At 48.5% G+C, this 21,835-nt stretch overlaps 1 long non-coding RNA gene across 1 annotated transcript; it reads left to right on the top strand.

The window, feature by feature from the left end:
- Positions 1 to 1,333: 1,333 nt before the first annotated feature.
- Positions 1,334 to 14,822, top strand: LOC102166079 (uncharacterized). The gene is made up of 3 exons (XR_302718.4): positions 1,334 to 1,458; positions 2,169 to 2,278; positions 13,693 to 14,822. It is a non-coding gene; the product is annotated as an uncharacterized LOC102166079 (long non-coding RNA).
- The last annotated feature ends 7,013 nt before the right edge of the window (positions 14,823 to 21,835 follow it).

Genomic DNA, 21,835 nt, shown 5'->3' with positions numbered 1-21,835 from the left:
CCAGAGACAGGACTCAAACCAGGCAATCTTGTCCACACCATGTGCCCCTAACACATCGCTGGTCTTGGAAAAAATGGATTCTTTTCTCGTACTTTATACCAAAATAAATTCTCCATGAGACCATGATTGAAGTTTAGAAAAAAAAAAAAGGAAAGAGATCATTAAAGTACTGGAAGAGAACATCTGAGTTTTTTATTTTTTAATTTTTTATAATGATTTTTAATAACGATATTTGAGTGAGGAAGAGATTTTCACTTAAAAAATTATGACAAAGGGGAGAAATGTAGCTAGAGCTCAAATCACAGAGAAAGTTTAATTTCCTTGCTATGTAATAGAAATGCACAAATGTGCAAGAAACACAGCAATGAACCAGCAGAAAAACAGGGACAGGTATGCAAAGACACTTGATAGAGAAGCTTTGGCGAGTGGCTCTCAAAAATGTGACCCCACCCTTCATACCAAGAATGTAAATAAAACTACAAGACAGCACTTCTCCCCATCAAAGGGACAAATATCCAATGTTTTAAAGCCCATTGTGCAAGGGTTGATGTGGAAAAGTGCCAGTGAGATTGTTAATTTGTGCAGATTTTATGGAGAGCGATTTACCAAAATGCATCGAAATTTGAAATGCATACTCTCTTCACGTTATTGCTGCTTCTCTTCCCTTCCCACAGTATATTTTTATCACAGTAGCCAGAATGATCATCCCAAAATATAATCAGAGCAGACCAGCCCTCTGCTCAAAGCTCTCCAATAGCCCCCAGTCCTCAGGAGGAAACCATTGGCCCCGCGCGGCTCCTCGCGATCTGGGTCCTCGCCGCCCTGTGGCCCCGCGTCCCGAGGGTCCCGTCCATACCGGTGGCAGTATCCCATCCCTTAAAAACCTTAAACCCACAGCAGAAGATAAAGTGACCACACCATACTTTACAGTGAGGAAGTACGTGCATGAGCACAAAATAAACGCCACGCGTAACCACCGTCCAAGCCATGGATCGACCACCCACACCTAAGGCCCCTTAGCGTCCGGGCACCGCCGGCTTCTCCCGGCAGAGCTCACACAGCCGGCTCTTGGCAACAGAACGCGCGCTCTCCTGCGTCTGGCGTCGCTGACCAACGCTCCGCTCGCGAGCCGCGCCCACGCTCAGAGCCACGGCAGCGCCCAGCCCGACGCCCACGGCGCGCCACGTCGGGGAACACGCGCGGTGCCACGTCACGGCGCACACCGCGTCGCCTCACACCGCGTCGAGCGCCGCGGTGCGTCGCAGTGCGTCGCGGTGCGTCACGGAGCGTCTCGGCGCGTCGCGGCGCGTCACTTCCTGTCCCGTCGTGTCCTGTGCGTTAGTACCTGCCGAGTTCCCGCCCATTCCGGCCTGGCTGGACCCCGGGCCCTTTCCCGTCGGGGGTCGTGAGGCTGCGCCGAGAACGTTTCCCCGAGGGCCTGTCGCGCATTTCTGCCGGGTGCGCACCTGGGAGGAGGGCTGTGGGTTCTAACGCGCGCGGGAACCAGCGGCCCAGGGTGCCGAATGAATTCCAGGGGAGGCAGCCCCGCTGGCATCGCCCGAGTGTTTCGGTTGCTCCAGCTTGTTTCCCAAATAGGGATAATGTCTAAAAACCGAGGTATCCTCAATACCTTAAAACTGAGGACACCCCAATTTTAAAGGAAAAAAATAACTCCGAATCCCCACCCTGAAACCGTTAGAATTAAAACCCAGCCGTGCAGCCTAGCTAAAACCAGTTGGTCCGTAGTTCCAGTTTAACCGGGACGTCTGACAAGCAATCACCAGGGCGCTTTGGCGAACCGGTGGAGCAAGGTCGGCTTCGTCTTAGAAAAAGTGCTCAACACGCGGGCACTCCCTTCACCGCCTTATTTGCTGAGATGTGGCGGCAGCGCAGGCCTATGGCTGCAGCCACATTACCCTCAGGAAAATGCTCCCCAAACTGGCCTTCCGAACTGGGGTCCGCACGTAGTTCCACACAAGTGGGGTTTTCATCGTCCGCATCGCCAGTCAACCCCTTTGTTAGAGAACGGCTTCGGCACAGACCCTTGAAATGTCCGGGTTCAGAGTTCCCGCACCGCCACAGCCTCTTACTAAGACTCTCTGCCCTTGCTTTTTCCTTTGATTTTCTCAAACTGTCATCTATTCCTATTTCTTCTCACTTTCAAACAGGAGAAAACTAATCCGGGCCGCTGGGGGAGCTGCCCACGTCAGGACCATACTTCACCCTCTGTGCCAACAAACCTAAGACTGTCACTTCCTGGCAGCTGTGGCTTCTCCAGGTACTCAGCTGAGTGTGTTATTATAATTAATTTTTTCTCATGGTTTCTGAGTATCGATTCGTGAGCAGGAGGGAGGTAGCTTAGCACAATCTTCCAGGAGTCCAAAAGCAGCTACCATAGAGCCCTGCTCTTCACAAGTGGTGGTGACCCGAGAAAGAGAGGGAACAGAAGTAAACAGACCATGGCAGAGTGATGCTTTTCCTGCATTTGGAAAGTTCCATAATGTTTGCTGCAGGCTTACCTCTTCCAAAGACGGCTGCGTGATGTGAGGGGTATAACCTAGTTGGAGATTCAGGTCCATTTCTGCCATGCTCTTTAGCCCAAATGTTTTATGTGTCCTTTTTTTCACATACTATTTTTGTCAGTGATTTTTTTTTTAAGGCTTTTTTTTTTTTTTTTTTTTTTTTTTCACGCTGAGTGCTAAGGTCACTGCCCCAAACATTGGAGAAGCAGACAGGAAAGACAGAAAATCCTGACTTCCTGAAGTAGAAAGCTCCGAGGAACCAGCACTGGTTAGAAAATCCAGAACTAATTGACGGATAGAGGACAACCCTGAGAGGTAAAAACTCGGGGGGTGTGGCGCCGGAACCAAGGAGCCCCCACATTTTGTGAGTTTTACCTCCAGGAGCTCTATCAGCTCCTCATGAAAGTAAGAAAATTCCCCTGTGCTTCTCTAGGAGGGGAAAGGACCGTTTTGAAGTACAGCAGGCTACTCTCTTCCCAAAAAGGTCTGACCTCAGAAGACATCATTTTACCAGACCCTAACCTATGTGGAGGTTATCAGAACATACCTCACCTGGAGAAGGGGACACCTTCACCTCTAGCTCCATCCTAACCCACTTAAGGGAGGGGCAACACCGGCAGCTCCTGTGAAGCCCACAGTCCAGGGGCCCAGGTCCCCTAAAAGCCGGAGCCCTAACCCTGAAGAACCCATCTCTCCTCCTCACCTCACCACCACATCACCAAAGGCTTATTGACTGCAGGTCCTCTGACCCAGGATATCAAGTCCTGCTTTCACCTAAGTAAGACACTCGAAAGGGGGAAAAATGCAGTTTGCAAAGATAGAGAAGCTTTCAGAACTAAGTCAGATGTGGCAAAAGTACTGAAATTATTGGACCAGCAATTTAAAATTATTATAATTAAAATGATAACAGCTTTTTAAAATTTTATTATAATTGATTCATAATGTTCTGTCAATTTCAGCTGTACAGCAAAGTGACCCAGTTATACATATATATACATTCTTTTTCTCACATTATCCTCCAATATGTTCTAATCGCTTTAATGGAAAAAGCAGACAACATGTAAAAATGGATGGGTAAAGTAAGCAGAAATGGAAATACTGAGAAAAAAAAACAAAAATCACATATTGGAGATCAAAAACACTGCAGCAGAAATGAGGAATGCCTTTGATGGACTTGTTCGTGGACTGGATCCAAGGAAGGAAGGACTCTGAGCTGGAGTATATTCAGTAGAAACGCCGTCCTTACCTGAGTGAAGGTGGACTCCTCTGTAGAAACTGACAAACTGATCGTAAAATTCAGGGGCCAGGAGGCCGAAACAGCTTTGGAGAAGAAAACTAAGTGGGAAGACTCGCATTTCAGAGTTTGAAGACTTACTGTGGAGCAGTGGTAGTTAAAACGGTGTGATTCTGAACAAGAATTGTCATACAATTCAGCACGATCCAATTGCGAGTCCAGTAACAAACCCGTGCATCTTCAGCCACAGTGATAAGATCATCCACCTGGGAAAGAGTAGTCTTTTCAACAGACGGAGCTGGGACAAAAGGATGGCCACGTGCAAAAGGATGAAATTGGACACCGACCTCACACCATACACAAAAATTACCTCAAAATAGGACAAAGAATCAGATGTAGTAACTAAAACTCTTGGAGGAAAACATGGGGTGAACTTCATAGCCTTGGACTTGGCCAAGGAGTCTTACATATGACACCAAGAGAACAAATAAAATAAGCCAGAGAGACAGCAGACTTACCAGAGTTAAAGTCAGTGCCTCAAAGAACACCACCAAGAAAGTTAAAACTCACAGAAAAAGAGAAAGCATTTACAAATCACATATCGTATGAGGGACTCATATGAAGTATATGTAAAGAATGCTTATAACTCAATGATTAAAAGACAAACCCAATTAAAAATTTGGCAAAGGATCTGAATAGACATTTCTCTGAAGAAGACATACGAATGTCCAATACGCATATGTAAATAAAGACGCCCTGCACTTTCAAGCATCAGATTAAATCAGATCAAATCACAATCACAACGAGATATGACTTCCATCCAATAGGATGGCTAGAATTAGAAGGTCAGATAATAACAAGTATTTTGACAAGTAAATGGAAAATCAGAACCCTCATGCTGCCGGTGGGAATGTAAAACGGTGCAGCTGCTTTGGAAAACACTCTGGCAGTTTTTCAAATGATTAAATTCAGGGTTTCCATAGGACCCAGCATTTCTACTTCTAGGTATATGCCCCAGAGAAATGAAAATATGTCCACACATACATTTGTACACATATTTATAATGTTATTCATAAAAGGCAGAAACCACCAAAAGTTCATCAATCATCAAATGAATAAAGATGTGGTATAGCCACATGGTGGAATGTTATTTGGCCATGAAAAAGAATGAAGTACTAACACATGCTTCAGCATGGATAAACCTTGAAAACCTCATGTTAAGTGAAAGAAACATTTGCAAAAGACCATATATGACTCCAGGACAAAAATGTCCATAGCAGAAAATCTATAAAGATATAAGGGTACCTTCAGTAGATTTGCACTTACTCAGGGCTCAGGGTGGGGTGGAGCTGGCACGGAATGGGAGTGACAGCTAAAGGGCACGTGGTCTCTTTTTGAGGTGATGAAAATGTTCTAAAATTGACGTTGATGCTGGTCACAAGTATCTGTGAATAGACTGAAAACCGCTGGACTGAAGACGCTAAATGAGTGAATTCTGTGATGTGTAATCCTATCTCAATGATGCTGTTTACAAAAAAGTGTTTCCCACCCATATTGCACTCTACACACACCTCACACCTACAGACACGCACACACACCTCTGTCCTGAGCCCAAAGAGCTGGGAGCGCACAAGTGGCATCTTCCTATTGAGTCCAGCTTGCTCATGCTTGAAATCAAGACAGGGAGAGTTTTTCTCTAGATTTTGACATCTTTGATTAGTTAAAAATAGATAAAATTTGAACCGTCTGCTAAATGTGTCTAGAATCAGGTGATTCAAAGTCACTTCTGGAAAGTTTGGTTTTGTTTTCATTCCTTTCATTAACTATATAGACTAGATTAGGGACCATTTATTTTACTCATTTATTATTGAAGTGTAGTTGCTGTATAATATTATATAAGGTGCAGGTGGACAGTAGAGTGATTCACAATTTTAAAGATTATACTCCATTTGTAGTTATGAAATACTGGCTATATTCCCTGAGTTGTGCAATATATCCTTTGTACCATGTGGCTCCTTTTATACCTAATAGTTTGTACCTCTTACTCCCCAGCCCTACATTTCCCCTCCCCCCCATCCCCACTATGGAGACATTATGCTAAGGGAAATAAACCAGACAGGCAGATCCCTTTGTGGTGCAGCGGAAACAAATACGACCAGTATCTATGAGGATGCAGGTTCGATCTCTGGCCTTGCTCAGTGGGGTAAGGATCCAGTGTTGCCGTGAGCTGTGGTGTAGGTCACAGACATGGCTCAGATACCATGTTGCTGTGGCTGTGGTGTAGGCCAGCAGCTGCAGCTCTGATTCAACCCCTAGCCTGGGAACCTCCACATGCCATGGGTGTGGCCCTTAAAAGCAAAAAAAAATTTAAAAATAAAACTTAGAAAAAAAGAGAAAGACAAATACTGTATGGTATCACTTATACATGAAATCTAAAAAACAAACTAGTGAATAGAATAAAAAAAGCCGATGCTTGATACATTTACTTGATTTTTTAAAAGCCACTTAATTGTGGCTTGAAATAGGCAATTATCTCTAGATTCATTAAAACGTAAATATTTTTTACTAAACAAATCATTTCAAAACTGATCACCTCAATGCGTCTAACCAAGGTGATGGTTGTTGGGGTGATGATGATAAATTCAAAGACCAAAGATTCTTAAACTATGAAGTGCACCTGTACTGTTAAGAGTGAGTTGGAGGAGCTCCCGCTGTGACACAGTGGGTTAAAGACCCGGCTTGTCTCTGCAGAGGCTCCAATTCAATCCCCGGCCCACTGCAGTGGGCTAAGGATCTGGTGTTACTGCAGCTGTTGTGTAGGTCGCAGTTCTGGCTTGGATTTGATTCCTGACCCCGGAACTTCCATAGGCCGTGACTGCAGCCAGAAAAGAAAAGAAAGTGTGAGATGGCTAATGTGTGACTTTGTTCTGTGTCTCAGTGCTGGACAGTAGGCTGACATCAGTGCCACAGGACCGGGTCCTTGAACAGGCCTGATCATCTGCTTTGTGTATTCTTTCTTTACTTTGCCCAATGAAAATGAATGATAGACCGTTTTAATCCACAGCTTAACGGCTGTGATCTAGCTGCGCGGAGGCATAGCTTCCTGTCCACGTCTGCACCAGGTACCTACCGGGCTTCCACTCTGCTCCAAGCCATTGCCCAGGTGCCAGGTGGGACGCGGCAAACAAGATTTCCACTTTGGTGGAAGTGGTGGGCTCGGAGAAAGACAGTGAGCAAGTAAATAACCAGACGAAATTACAGGAGCTATTGTCAAACCCTGTGAGTTCCAGAACCATAATAATAATAAGGAAGGGACGGTGCCCGGGGAGAGTTTATTTAAGATGCAGAGCTGAGGCCTCTCTGGCGAGGGGATGTCTTTCCGTGATGGGCGGCCACCCACCCATCTGCTGGCTCTCCAGAGGGGGCTCCTGTTGAGACCGCGTCTAACTGAGATTCGCTGCAACTCACATTTGATGCAGAATCACAGGGATACTTAGGAGTTTCCATTACACTCTACACTGTTCTGCTTTTGTTCCATGTGCTAATAAAGAGGCTTTTGGTGCCATGAGTTATAACCAGACATTTTAGAGTGAATTCTTGCTGACAGCATCAAAAATCCAAGCAGCATTGCTTATAAATTTCATTGCTATTAGCCTGGAAAAGTTATCTGAAATATTGACGCCTTTCATTTCTTCTTCAAACAAATTAACAAAAGTTACAAAAAACAACATTTTCCAAAGGGTATTTTTCGGAATGCTAGATCAAGGGATACATTTTAAGACAGAGATCAAATAAATGTGTGAATGGCTGGCTTAGGCAGAGCAGTTTTTCTTTCCTCTGCTGAGCATTTCAGAGCCTTTGCTCCACAGCGTGCTTTGGGATTGACCTACGAGCCATGTCACGCCATGTTCAAGGTTATCAGTGATAGAAAGTAGCACCTCCTGCACAGGCCGGGCCACACAGCTGGGGAAGCAGTGGCGTCGATTTTCCTTAATTCACTTCTGTTCTTCTGTTTTTCACATTCACACTCGCACTAGCTTAAAAGAGGCAACACAGAAGAAATAGGAAACTACTCCAAACTAAATTTCAAAAAAAAAACACCCAACCTTCTGAACTACAGTTTCCTTTTCCGTAAATCAGACAAAACCTCTGCTTGCCTACGCACGAGATTGATACTGAAATCAATGGAAAGTTTGTGTTATTTTTACGGCAACCTTGTCCAAAATAGACTGAAATCTGCTGCACTGCAAACCTATCTGCTGAACCAAGAGAAAGGCTCTCAGGAAGTGTGTTGTCCATAACGCATTCGGGTTAGTTTGAAAACCTTTGTCACACATCTCCAGGCGGAGAAAGCCCTGCGCTCTCGGCGATGAGTTTGTTGGATGCGGCAGACAACAAGCCAGTAGGAAAAAGCGACAACGACATGATCAGAATATCAGAAGTGACATGAAGGAAGAAGCAAGGAGAGGGACTGGAGAGGCAAAGCGAACAAGGCCTTTGACGCCACTGCTGGGGGAGCTCTGAGAAAGAGCATCTTTTAAATCCCGGCAGAGATCTGAATGACGGGGTGGTGAGCCCGCAGACCCCGACCTGGAGAGGTGGCACTTGAGGAGCCCCGGGTCAGGACAGCATGGGGACAACAGTGGGCAGTGATTCCAGGCCAAGACAGGAGGACAGCCTCACCCAGGCTCCAACTGGGAAAGAGGTCGTTTTCACGGCTCTATGGATCACAACCCCCACGTCCCTCAGGCATGGGCTGTGCTAATGCGGAAAACATGCAGATCGGGAATTCCTTCACCCAAATTGTTTCCCTCCATCTCACCTGGAGTCGAGGCTTTGGACAGCGATTGTGAGCGGGAGATCATGACTCATGCCTTTGCCGAAAGGTCGTTCAATACCAACAGAAACAGAAACAAACAAACAAAACATTGTGGATTTACCAAGACAACAACAGGGATATGTGTTCATGACGAAGGCTCATTTTGTTAGTTTTAAAAATTGCACTCACAATGGTCTATGCCAACCCTTTAGAAATTAACATAAATTAACACTGAAAACAACTCTTTTCAAACCTTATAAGGTGTTTAAAAATACAATTATCACACCAAATGCATGGTCCATGGAAGAAAAAAACATGAGACATGAACTTCTTTAAAATTAAAAACTTCTGCTCTGCAAAAGACATTGTTAAGAGAATGAAAAAGCATGCCAGGCTGAAGAAAATCTTCCCTGCTATCCCAAGCCATCACAGAACTTTGAAACTCAGCAGTGGGAAACCAACTACCCAATTAAAAAGTGGCCAGAATGGAGTTCCTGTCGTGGCGCAGTGGTTAACGAATCCAACTAGGAACCATGAGGTGGCGGGTTCGATCCGTGCCCTTGCTCAGTGGGTTAAGGATCCGGCTGCCGTGAGCTGTGGTGTAGGTTGCAGACGCAACTCGGATCCCGCGTTGCTGTGGCTCCGGCGTATAGGCCAGCGGCTATAGCTCTGATTTGACCCCTAGCCTGGGAACCTCCCTATGCCGCTGGAGCGGCCCAAGAAATAGCAAAAAGACACAAAAAAAAAAGTTAAAAAAAAAAAAAGTGGGCAGAAGATCTGGGCAGACACCGCACTAAAGACGACGTGCAGATGGCAGGCTGAACAATAGCACGATTCTGCCCATCGCAAGTGGCAGGAGGGAGAAACCAGGAACGGGTTAGAGGCGCAAAGTGTATGAGGCCTTTGACTTGCCAGTGTCTGCCAGTAAGGAAATGCAAGGTAAAGCCACACCAAGAGACCCCACACCCCTGTCAGGATGTGACCAAAACCCAGACCCACGCGACGCTGGTTGGGATGTGGAGCACCAGGAACCCGCGTTCATGGCTGGTAGGAGGCAAGACGGCAGCACAACTTGGGAAGACAGTTTCTTACATGTGATCCACTCTTACCATGTGATCCAGGGTTCCCACTCCCTGGGATTTACCCAAAGTGCTTGAGCACTTATGTCCACACAAAATCCTGCATGTGAAGCTTTATAGCCGCTTCGTTCATCATTTGCCAGAAATTGGAAGCCACCAAGACACCCTTCAGTAGGTCAATGTATAAACCAACAGTGGCGCCTCCAGACAATGGAATGTTATGTAGCACTTAAAAGAAATGAGCTATTTATCCATGCAAAGACATGGAGGAAGTTAAATGCATCTAAGTGGAAGAAGCCAATCTGGAAAAGCTACATGCTATATGATTCCAGGCGTATGACATCCTGGGAAAGGCAAAGCTATGGCGACAGTGAAAAGATCCGTGGGTGCCAGGGGACTGGGAAGGAGGGGAGGAGGGGACGGGTGTGTGGTGCACAGAGGCATTTTAGGGCTGTCCAGTTGTGCTGTGAGACCACAGTATGCACACAGGACCGGTTTGTCAAAACCCATAGAAGGTCCAAACCCTACAGCTGACTATGGACTTGGTTATACAAATGTTTCAATATTAGTTTCTCAGTTTTAGCACTGCGCCACACTAATTCACATTCAAGATGTTAATAGTAGGGGAAGCTGGGGGGTGGGGGAACAGGTGGAGAAGGGTTTATGGGACTTCTCTGCACTTTCTGCTCATTTTTCTAGAAACTTAAAACTGGCCTGAAAAGTAAAGCTGGTTAATTAAAAAATAAATAAATAATACAATTATGCTGTCAAAGACTCTACAAAATTTGTGGTTAGAATTAGAGGTTATGCTTCAAAATATCACAACCCAGAGAGGATTAAGATGGCGGAATAGAAGGACTGGAGCTCAACTTCTCTCCTTAAACCAAAAAATTCACAACTAAATCCTGAGCACTCTCCACCCAAATGGACCAGAAACCTTAAAAAAATACCCTACTCCATAAGAAAAAGAGGAGGCCACATCAAGAGATAAGAGAGGCAATTTCATGATATAAACAACCCCATACCTCCGGAGTGGGAAGCTCCACAGACTGGAAACTAACTGGTTCACAGAGACTCACCTACAGGAGTGAGAGTTCTGAGCCCCACATCAAACCCTCACATTCAGGGATTTGGCGCTGGGAGAAAGAGCCCCTGGAGCATCTGGCATTGAAAGCCAGTAGGGCTTGTGCGCAGGAGCTCCACGGGACTGGGGGAAATGGAGACCCCACTCTTAAAAGGTACACACGGACTTTCACGTGCACTGGGTCCCAGGGCAGAGCGAGGTCTCCATAGGAATTTGGGTCAAACCTGACTGCAGTTCTTAGAGGATATCTTGGGAAAACAGGGGTGAACGTGGCTTGTTTTAAGGGAAGGACATTGGAAGCAAAGCTCTCAGGAATATTCAGTAGCTGCCTTTCTCTGGAGGGGGCCATTTTGGGAAAATCTGGCCCCACCAGACATCAGTCAGCCTGAGAAGCCCCAAACCAAACAACAATCCAGGTGGGATCACAGCCCTACCCCTCAGTAAACAGGCTGCCTAAAGAGCCTCAGGCACACAACTGCCTCTAATCCCATCCAGAGACTAAGCCCCACCCACCAGAGGGATTAGAATGGCTCCTCCTTCCAGGGGGCAGGCATCAGCCCCACCCATCATGAAGCCTACACCAACCCCCCATACTGACTCCAGCCACAAGGGGGGCAGACACCAGAAGTAAGAGAGGCTACAACCCTATTATCTGTAAGAAGGTCACTACACCAAAAACCTATAAAAATGAAAAGACAGAGAACTATAACTCAGATGAGGGAGAAAGGAAAAACCCCAGAAAATCAGCTAAGCCATGAGGAGATTCTCAGCCTCCAGAAAAAAGACTTTAGACTGTTGATGCTGAAGATGATGCAAGACATTGGAAATAAACTGGAGGCAAAGATGGATAACTTACAGGAAACACTGACCAAAGAGATACAAGATATAAAACTTAAACAAGAAGAGATGCAAAATACAATAACTGAAATAAAAAATTCACCAGAAGCAGCTAACAGCAGAATACAGCAGGCAGAAGAACGAATAAGTGAGGTGGAGGACAGGTGAGTGGAAATTACAGATGCGGAACAGAAAAGAGAAAAAAGATTGAAAAGAAATGAAGAGAGTCTCAGAGAACTCTGGGACAACGTTAAACGCACCAACATCCGTATTATAGGGGTGCCAGAAGGAGAAGAGAGAGAGAAGGGGACAGAAAAAATATTCCAAGATGTAATAGCCGAAAACTTCCCTAACATAGGAAAGGAACCACTCACTCAAATCCAGGAAGCACAACGAGTATTATATAAAATAAACCCAAGGATGAACACCCCGAGACACATATTCATCAAACTAACCAAAATTAAAGACAAAGATAAAATGTTGAAAGCAGCTAGGGAAAAGAAACAAGTCACCTACAAGGGAACCCCAATAAGGTTATCGGCAGAATTTTCAGCAGAAACTCTGCAGGCCAGAAGGAAGTGGCATGATATACTTAACCTGATGAAAGGAAAAAACCTCCAACCAAGATGACTCTACCCAGCAAGGCTCTCATTCAGATTTGAAGGAGAAATCAAAACCTTCACAGATAAGAAAAAGTTGACAGAATTCAGCAACACTAAACCAGCTTTACAACAAATACTAAAGGAACTTGTCTAGGCAGAAAAGAAAAGACAGCAACAGGAAACTAAAATTCCACAAATGACAAGGCTCACCAGTAAAGGTACATATACAGTAAAGATACAAAATCATCCATGCACAATTATACCACCAAAATCAGAAATCATGAGAAGAGGTGGGTACAAATGCAGGACACTGGATATGAACCTGCAATTAAGAGAACAACAACTTAAAACAATCTCATATACATATAGACTCTTATATCAAAACTTCAGAATAACTGCAAACCAAAAATCTACAATTGATACACAAACAAGGAATCTCTGGAGAATAAATATATCTCATAGTAAATAAGTGCATGATCCACCATGAAGTGGGTCATTTGACATCATTCTTGGAATGCTGAAGTCTTCTTAAAACTGATTCTGATTTCCTCTCCATCAAAGAATTTATGATAATTATAATTAAATAATGCAACTGTACAATTAAATAATACAGCTCGACAATTGTATTATTAATAACCATTTCTCTCCATGGTACAATGTAAAGTCTATAATGTCTTGTTTATCACATCACCTAGAATGGTGTAATGCCTTTACTGAAGAATCAATAAGATGTAACAAATTGTGAGGACATATTTATATAGTTACACTGTTTTTTAACCAATTTATGAATTTTATATTTTACTTATTTTCAGAGGGTGTATTATTTTTGTTATTCTTACCAGTTAAGTTATTCTTTTTATTAAGCTATATAAAATATTTAATGGTATATAAGGCTTTCTTTATAAATTTTAGTTGCATAATATACACAATTTTAATATAATGCTAATTTTTAAAGAAAAATTGAAATGTAATAGATAAAAGTAAATAGTAGGGATGAAAGCCATACAAAATGGGATAAAGTATAGAATAAATTTCCTTTTTGTCTCAGCATATTTTCCATTCCACTTCTCCAGAGGGAGTCACTTAATCTGTTTCTTAAGATCCATGATATAATAATCTGTGTGAATGTAATTGTGTGTAAATATATGTATTTTATTCTGTTAAAAAAATAAAAATAAAAAAATAAACTGGTAAAAAAATAAACAAATAAATAAATAAATACCAAAATATCACAGCCCTTAGGAGTTCCCGTCTTGGCGCAGTGGTTAACGAATCTGACTAGGAACCATGAGGCTGTGGGTTCGATCCCTGGCCTTGCTCAGTGGGTTAAGGATTTGGCGTTGCTGTGGCTGTGGTGTAGGTCGGCAGCTACAGCTCTGATTTGACCTTTAGCCTGGGAACCTCCATATGCTGCGGGTGCGGCCCTAGAAAAGGCAAAAAAAAAAAAAAAAAAAAAAAAAAAAAGACGAAATGGCACAACCCCTTAATCCTGTTATTTTCTTTCTCACGCCGCAGAAAGAGCAGAGCATCTTCGTCCCCAGAGGGCCCCTCTGACGTTTTCACGCCTCCACCGCAGGTAACTTCCACTCACTGACTTCTACACGTCCTCCTGGTCACTCGTATCCAGATTTCTGCTGTTACCAATGCTATTGAGTTGGTCAAAGTACATTTTCTAAAAATAAAATGAAACAAAGCAAAACAAAACAAAAAAAGCCCCTGGGATGTGGAGCTCAAAATGCTTTTTCTACCCCCGCCAAAGAGGCAACCGCGGGATCTGTTTCCCAGGACCCTCCCACGGAGCGAGCCCACCTCTGGGGCTGCCTGTCACGCAGAAGTGCCCCTGGCAGGCTGCTCCAGCCCTACCCTTCCTGGGCTTCATTCCCACGCTGCTTTGGGTTCCCCGCACCCAATCCCCAGCCCCCAGAGCTCTTCTTACTCACACTGGTAACTGTTTGCTCCACCCCGGTGAGAAAACGCCCCGCCTCCTCAGCGTCTTAGTGGACACAGACTCTCTTCCTTCCTGCAACTGGAACCTCACCCTCCATCCTTCCATGTGCCGAGGACACCACCTCCGTTCCAGGGCTGCCACCAGCTCTCTGGTCCCCTCACACCTGACTTAGGCTGCTCGAGCTTCCATCCTGCAATGAGAGCAGACGTCACCCTTTACAAGGCAGACTAGTGCAGACCCTACCTGAACCCCACAGGGCGTCTGGCTGGAGTTTACACCAGGCCCTCGACGGTCCCTGTGAACTGGCCTTGCTCCCTCCCATCCTCACTTCCTCGACTCTGCCCCCTCGCAGCGTCCTCGCCTCGGGCATCTTCCCGTTCCTGGGACGGGCTCACACCCAGCTGCCAGCTCCGTAAGGACCCCTTCTGCGACCCTGCGAGGGACGGGTTCCTTCGCGTGTGCTTCTGAAGCGTGGTGCTGCCCTCCTCTGCCGCTCTTTTTATAGTTGTAATTTACTGTAATTTATGGGTTTTTTTAATTCATGTCTCTTCCACCACCGTCAGCTTTATAAAGGGTTGTTTCCTGCCTCCTCATTGTACTGCCCCAAACACTTAGAACAATGCTGGTAATTAGTAATAATTAATATCTCCTGAATCCATCCATTTCTTTCATTCCACTGAACTGCCTTGATGCACGGCCCCTCAGTCATGTAAAGATGACCAAACCCGCCAACTAACCAGTCTCCTCACCTTGAGGCCCCATCCCTTCTCTGCACTACGCCAGAAAGGTCCTACTAAGCACAAGCCAGATAATGTAAATTCCTATTAAAAAATCATATCAGCTCCCCACTACCGTCAAAACATATCCTAAGTTCTTTAGCGCAGTGTATGCTCCTTGCCACGGTTTACGTCAGCTTCCCTGTGCGTCTATGTATAGGTCGGTACATAGTTTATTTCACATATATCTCATGCAGATTACATCCTTCAGACATTCTGAATTACGTATAAGTTACTCAAATAGAGCAAGTGGGGGGTGGGAGAGAAAGCCACAGCAGCAGGCTCTTGGACCTTCCGGACGTGTCTGGGTTCTGGTGTCACATCAGCAGATCCCCTGAGTGATGAAGACACACCAGCGCACCGCTCACCCAAAAGGGATGAAATTTTTACGGCTTCTGTAGGTTTTAGAGGCAAAATATGCCGCATTTGAGCCTGTGTCTGATCCATTTACTGAGTGACCCATTAAGCTGTCCATTGTGAGTTGGACCCAGCTCAAGACAGCAGACCCAAGCCGTGAGGGAGCCTCCAGGTGCCTGGGTCCAACCTGGGTCCATCCAGCGGGGCTCCAGGTAGCTGCGACAAACCAGAGCATTGCACAGCGCCTTGGACAGCATCCAGCAGGGTCCCTGGAATGTGAGACAGAACAGGTCACCTTCTGCCCATAACCATGGTCCTTGTGAGCAACCTCACTTCCTTCTGGGCCGTGACAGGTGCAGAACCCCCAGATATGGCTCCCAAGTGGATGCACTTACGGCTTGAACCCGGCCTAAAGCCAGCCTGGGACTTGAACTTAAATTAGAATCACTCAGCTGGCGTCTGGGCTCACTGAGGTTCAGATTCTTCGTGGCTCAGTGCAGAAGGAATTCAGCAAGAGACAGAGTGAGAGATGCTAGTGGGTGCGTCAGGAGGCTCTGCCCGAAGATCTGGTGGGCTACAGTTTTATCATCCAAGGGGAATGGGGGTGGGGAAAGACCGCCTCTGCCTCTTTCTTTGAGTAGCAGCTCCTCCTGGGTATCCGGTAAGAGAGTATTTGACCCTGTAAGGTCAGACTAGGACTGTCACGTGCTTACTTCTCAAACTCCTGCCCTTGGTCTGAACCCGAATGCAGGCCCCACCCCGTCCCCCACCCAGTGACCTCAGGCACATCTCCCGCCTCCACTAGTCCTGCAAGCTGCCTGTTCGGATGGCTTTCTGGAGCAGTTGTTACCTTACCGTGGTCTCCCAAAGTCCCCTAGGTTTCCCTCTCTACCTGCGGTCCCTCGTCCACAGCCGCCTGTGGGACTCTCCCCCTCCGTCCCCGTCACAACTGAGAAAAGTATTATCACCACCACTAACAACCCACTGAAGCGTCTCCTGTGTGTCTCTGCATCTTCAGCCCCCCACCCCGGTTTAGAATTACTAATCCCCTGAAGTGAAAATACTTCTGCTAGTGGCAACCACAATGGTTCCATTGACCTGGAAGCTGACAAGGCCACTTTGTCCCCGGGGCTTCCTATGCCACTGAATTGGCCAGCAAAGCAAAGAGTTACTGCCCTGTCCGGGGTGCGCGGCCCCAGTTCCAGAGGGAAAAAGGAGTTGTGCTCTTGGGTGGAGACGGGGGCCAGGGGCGGCGGGGCACATCTAGATGGCGAGACGTTCTTGCAGTGTCTCCACCAAGTCCCAGTAACAGTGAAGAGAGAAGTGCAGCCATTCAACAAAAGCAAGCACACCATGGGGTCCGGACCACTGAAAAATGAGGTGGGGCCACAGGCACCCCGACAGCAGGACAACGGAGCGAGTCCTGGAGGAAGCTGTAAACGACACAATTGCAGCCTCCGGTCTCAAGACCCGCCAAGGCTACGAGGAGGCCAGGGCCCAGGCGCGTTTTCATCTCTGCGTGAGATGAGTATTTATGCGACTCTGGCAGGGAGTTGTTTCGTATACGTAGTATACATATAACACACGTATAATATATTAGCATCCGTGTGCATGATAGAGTAGTTTTATCTGAGGCTGGGCCTGGCTACCTTGGCCATATAGGCTTCAGAGCAGGGTGTCCCTGTTGCTGGTTTGCTTGTTTAATGAGGCCACTTTACGGCCACCCAGCGGCACACGTGAGTGCAGACAGGCGATGGCCTTGCAGACACGTGCACGCCCGAGACCCCATCACCACCATCTCTACTGCAAACGATTCCGCCGCCTCCACAAGTGCCCCCACCCTCTTTCCGTGTTGGCATGCCTTTCTTTGCGTTTTTGACTGCAATTCATGGCACCCAGAGGTGCAGGTGGTGGCAGGTAGGAGCTCAGAGCGTCGGGCCGCAGACCGGGCAGAGGCCGGAGGCGCTCAGGTTCATGCCTCTGCAGGAAGCAGCGGGGGACGTGGTCTCGCAGAGCTGTGGGAGCTGAGGCTCCTGGCCCCCCGGGTCACAGCAGCCCCCGACCGGGACCGCAGGTGTCTGTGTCTCCGCCTCTTTCCCTACCTCCTTGTTTTCTCTCAGTCTTTCCCAAAACATTTGGTGTCTGTTTTCTCCACTGACCCATGACCCATAAACCCACGGTCAACTGTGGTTTAGCTACCACGCAGTCTCCGTCTCACCATCTCCTCTGTCTCTGCCCAGTTACTGGGAGGACTTCATCCCGCGACTGGACCAAATAATGACCTTCCTGAGGGCATGGGTGGTGCTTATCCATCCTCGAGTCTGACCGCCTGGCACGGCTCAGTCCACACTGAATGAGTGGCCTCCTTCACGGCCATGACTTCAACCCCGACCCCCGACCCGGAGCCTCATACGCACGTCCCCGCTCTGGCCTCGCTCCTGAAGGGATGATCTGATTGGTAGCTCTTCCCAGTTGTCCCGAATCGCCTTCCCCTCGTGGTAGCCCCACCAAACCAGTCCCCATCCCATCCCCAAACTCCAGCCTTCATTTGGTTAATGGCGTTACCACCTTCGGGGCCTAAAATCAGAGTCCTCGGGGTGCCCTTCAAGCCGGGCGTAGCTCACCTGCTGCAGAAAGGTGCAGCCCCGGACAGCCGCTCCTCACCCCTCGGGCAGCCCCTCACACCAAACCGTGGTCCCCACTCCTGCTCTGGGGCTTGTCTCAGTTTGTGCCCCTGGCATCTGCAGTTCTGAAGCCCCTGTGGACTGTCCCCAAGGGCTCACCGGGTTGCAGCCAACCAGCTCAGCGCTCCGGGCGTCCCGCTAGTTTTGTCCTTCCCCCTTGCTCGCGGCAGCCAGGCTGACCTGTGGAAGAGGCTTCGGAAGAGCTCCTTCCATCCCTCCCCCACCTCACGGAGCCCAAGCCCCTGCCTTCCCTCCGGATATCTGCCCCCGTCTCCAGGAGGCATCCCACACTGACGTCAGAATGATCCTTTTAATGTGTGAAAATTAATATCATGTAAGCCATTACGCTCCCATTAACTAAAATAAAATAAAAATTCCTTACCGTATTGTCTCTTGTGTTTTGTATGGAATTGAATTAACTCATTAGGTCACCAAATTCTCAGGCATTAGCACCACGTCTTTTTCATTTATTAGCCTTTTTGTGGGTTTCGGAACCAACCAACCCCCCACCCCCCGCAACATGCACACGGGCTGGTGGGTCCTGCTAGGAAGAGCAGGCTTTCCTGTGCAAACACTGAAGCCGGCATGCCCGCCGAGTCTGTAGAGGTTCACGTCACGGAAAAGCCGATCTCAGGTTGACCTGCGGTCCCACAGGATCGGAAATGTAAAACTAGAGCTTTGGGGCTGTTTGACGTGCGTATCGTGTCCCCAGGAATGCACACCCTCTGCTCCGGCTCCCCCGTGGCCGCCCCTTTAGAAGACAGGGGTCAGTCCTCAAAAGGACAGACAGGCGGCCTCAGTGGCCCGGCCTCTTCGTGTCCTCGTCCACACTCAGGGGAGCGACAGCAAACTTCCAGCTTCTGTTTGAGCAAGGGTATCCCCACTCCTGCCCATGACACAGAAGTGAGGCTGGCATCGGTGAGCGAGGACCCAGGGCTGGGGCTGGGGCCCCAAAGCACAGGGGACCTTGGGGAAGAGCGGGGACCCTGGAAAAAATTCAGACCTTTTTAGATTTTTCAGTTAGTTTCTTTTTCAGCCACACATCAAAAGAACTTAACCACGGAAGTGTAAGTAACTAACTAAGCCACGTATGATGCTGGATCCTGAGCCCGCTGAGCCACAGGGACCTGGTACTTTGCTCTGCGTGTGTAAGAGGCACCGGATGGATCCACAGGCAGGGGTCCAGCTCTGGTGAAAGAGCCCAGGAGCCATCCGTGGCTGTGCCTCTTCCCAGATTTGTTCTCCTCCTCAGACCCGAGACTTCTGCGGCTCTTCGCGTAGCAGCTTCACAGGCCAAGCAGAAGGGAGGAGGCGGCAAAGGACGGCGATGAATCTCCAACCCCCTCCCCCCCCACCCCCACACACACCCCCACGCACACCCCCCCACACGCACACCCCCACCCCCCCCACACACACACGCGACTCCCAGAGAACCCCCTCTAGGTCTCTGGGCCAGAATCTTGTCACGGGGTCACCCCAACTCCGAAGGAGGCTGGACTGGAAATGCAGAGGAGTTTTTTTTCATTTTCTGGAGCCCAGCACTTCTTGACGACTGTGGGCCGAGCGCCATGCGCTGTCACTCTTCCTCGCTGCAGGGAGAGGACTTTCATGTCTAGAAAGTTGGCTTATGGCAATTTCAAAATAAAACCTGGTATTTTCCCACAAGAAGCTAATCAAAGTCATACCTATTACTCCTCTATTTCCACTTCGAAAAGGCAAAACCAGAAATCCTTGATGTACACGATAACAAGGAAATAAAGGAAGAATTTCAATGCAACTGGACGCATTTACATGCAAAACGCCGGGCGAGTTACGGGAGAGAGTGAGACAGGGGGCGCGAGGCCTCGTCGCTGCTGGTAGGGCCTCACCGACCTGCCGGGACCAAACTGTCACGGGTAACCTGACCTTCCATTTACGAAAACTCACTCCCGTCTCCACTCTTCTTCCGCGAGGAGAATCTACGTCCCCTTTGCCTCCCACAAACTCCAGGATGAGGGGCGGGGGGAGGAGCTTGTATTTACACGTTCATCTTTTTACTTTATTTTTTTCTTTTAGGGCCACGCCCGCGGCATATGGAAGTTCCCAGGCTAGGGGTCCAATCAGAGCTACAACTGCCGGCCTACACCACAGCCATGCGAGATCCAAGCCATGCCTGCAACCTACACCAAAGCTCACGGCATTGCCAGATCCTTAACCCGCTGAGCGAGGCCAGGGATCCAACCTGCAACCTCCTGGTTCCTAGTCAGATTCATTTTGCTGTGCCATGACGGGAACTCCTACATGTTCCTCTTTGGCTGCAGTTTCCTGTCTCAGAGGAACTCTCGCCTGAGGTCCAGCAGGTGCAGCACGTAGAACACGCCACCCTCTCGGCGCTGGCCTCACACTCTCACGCACACACACTGACACACACGCCTTCTCCTGGCAGCACATCCCGATAGAGATGGAGGAAAGAAAGCGAATTTACACTAAAAATACAAACAGGTTGACAGCCCTGGTCCAGGCCAGCAAGTGTCGCCTACCTCCCCTCCACTGCCCCCACCTTCCCCTGCTCTTGGCAGCTGCAAAAAATACCCATTTTATTAAGAAGGCAGCTCTGGTGTCTCTGGCCCTACAGAAACTGAGGTCCAGGTTTCTTTCAAACATGCACTCACTTGTCCACCTGCTCACTCACTAGACCGGTAGTGGCTGAGTACCAACCAAAGAGCCATAAACCCCACCTGGCACAGCAGGAGGGGAGGACAGGCGAGGAGAGGCATGCCCGCCTCCAGATGGTGACACGGGGGATGCAACGTATGTGGACCAGAGCACCACAAAGTGCCTGGAACAGTCTGTTTTCAGCAAGTTCTACAGGCGACAGGAACGGGATAACGAAAGCATAAGTAAGACGTTTGGGGAACCCGGGGAAGAAACGTCCTGCAGGCAACGAGGGTCGGACTCACAGCTTCAGCCAAGAGAAGGGGAGAAGGAGCCGGTCAGACAGGGAGAGCGCAGAGGTCTGGGGACAGGGGAGCCCGGGCACAGAGTCGCATGGCTGCTGCGCGAAAGGGGGCACGGCGGGTGCCCTCCAGGCTGGCGCAGAGCTGCGCAGTCACAAATGCCATTGGCCTTGGAGGACCCACATGGCTGGAGGGTCTGAAACAGAGGCGTCAGTAGACGGAATTGCACCTTAGAGGAGGTGCTGACGGGCGGGAGAGAGGAAGCCCTGCCTCGTCCAGGCGGGAGCTGACGGGAGGTGACCCCCTCTCCATCTGGGGAGGAGGCGGGGACGAGAGTCCAGGGCGGACGGGAACGGCAGTGGAGGGCCGTGTCCCGGCACAAGCCAGGTGTCCCCGAGGGTGACTGGATTCCCTCCCAACCAAGCCACGGGGCCTGATCCTTCCCACGCTGAATGCACACAGGCAACAGGTAAGTGTGTCAGAGATGCTTACAGTGTAGTCGCTGGACAGATGTGAAGCAGAGCCGGAAGGAATAGCCCGTGGACCCACAGGGAGGAGGACCAGAGGCTCTGCCAAGGGCAACGGCAGGCAGGTGTGTGGAGCAGCTGCACGTCTCCACTGACAGTGGGGCATGAAAAGTCGGCCGATTTCGACAATGGTTTGGCAGTGGCTCCCAAAGGCGGCCTTGAATACGCCGTGACCTCTTCTGGGCCCTCACGCTCAGGGGCCCAACAAGCCCCCCCACCTGCATCCTCCTCGGTCACTGCCCAGTCCCCACCTGCATCCTCCTTGGTCACTGTCCAGGTTTCCTTGCAAGCTCAGCACAAGCATAACTTAGGAAGCGTCCCCATTCCGGATGGAGCAGGTGCACCCCCCTGCTGGAACACGCTCCTGGAACCTTGCATTCCTTCTCTGAAGGCTCTCCAAGTAGGGAATTTGATACTGAATTTATTTTCA

This window comes from Sus scrofa, chromosome 3 (genome assembly GCF_054392235.1).
Source record: "Sus scrofa isolate SSC_HxYL_T2T_F1_AM1 chromosome 3, Sscrofa_HxYL_maternal_Yorkshire_Landrace_v2.0, whole genome shotgun sequence".
Taxonomy (NCBI): Eukaryota; Metazoa; Chordata; class Mammalia; order Artiodactyla; family Suidae; genus Sus; species Sus scrofa.
The sequence above is the reverse complement of the archived record's forward strand: the minus strand, read 5'-3'. Positions and strand labels throughout refer to the sequence as shown.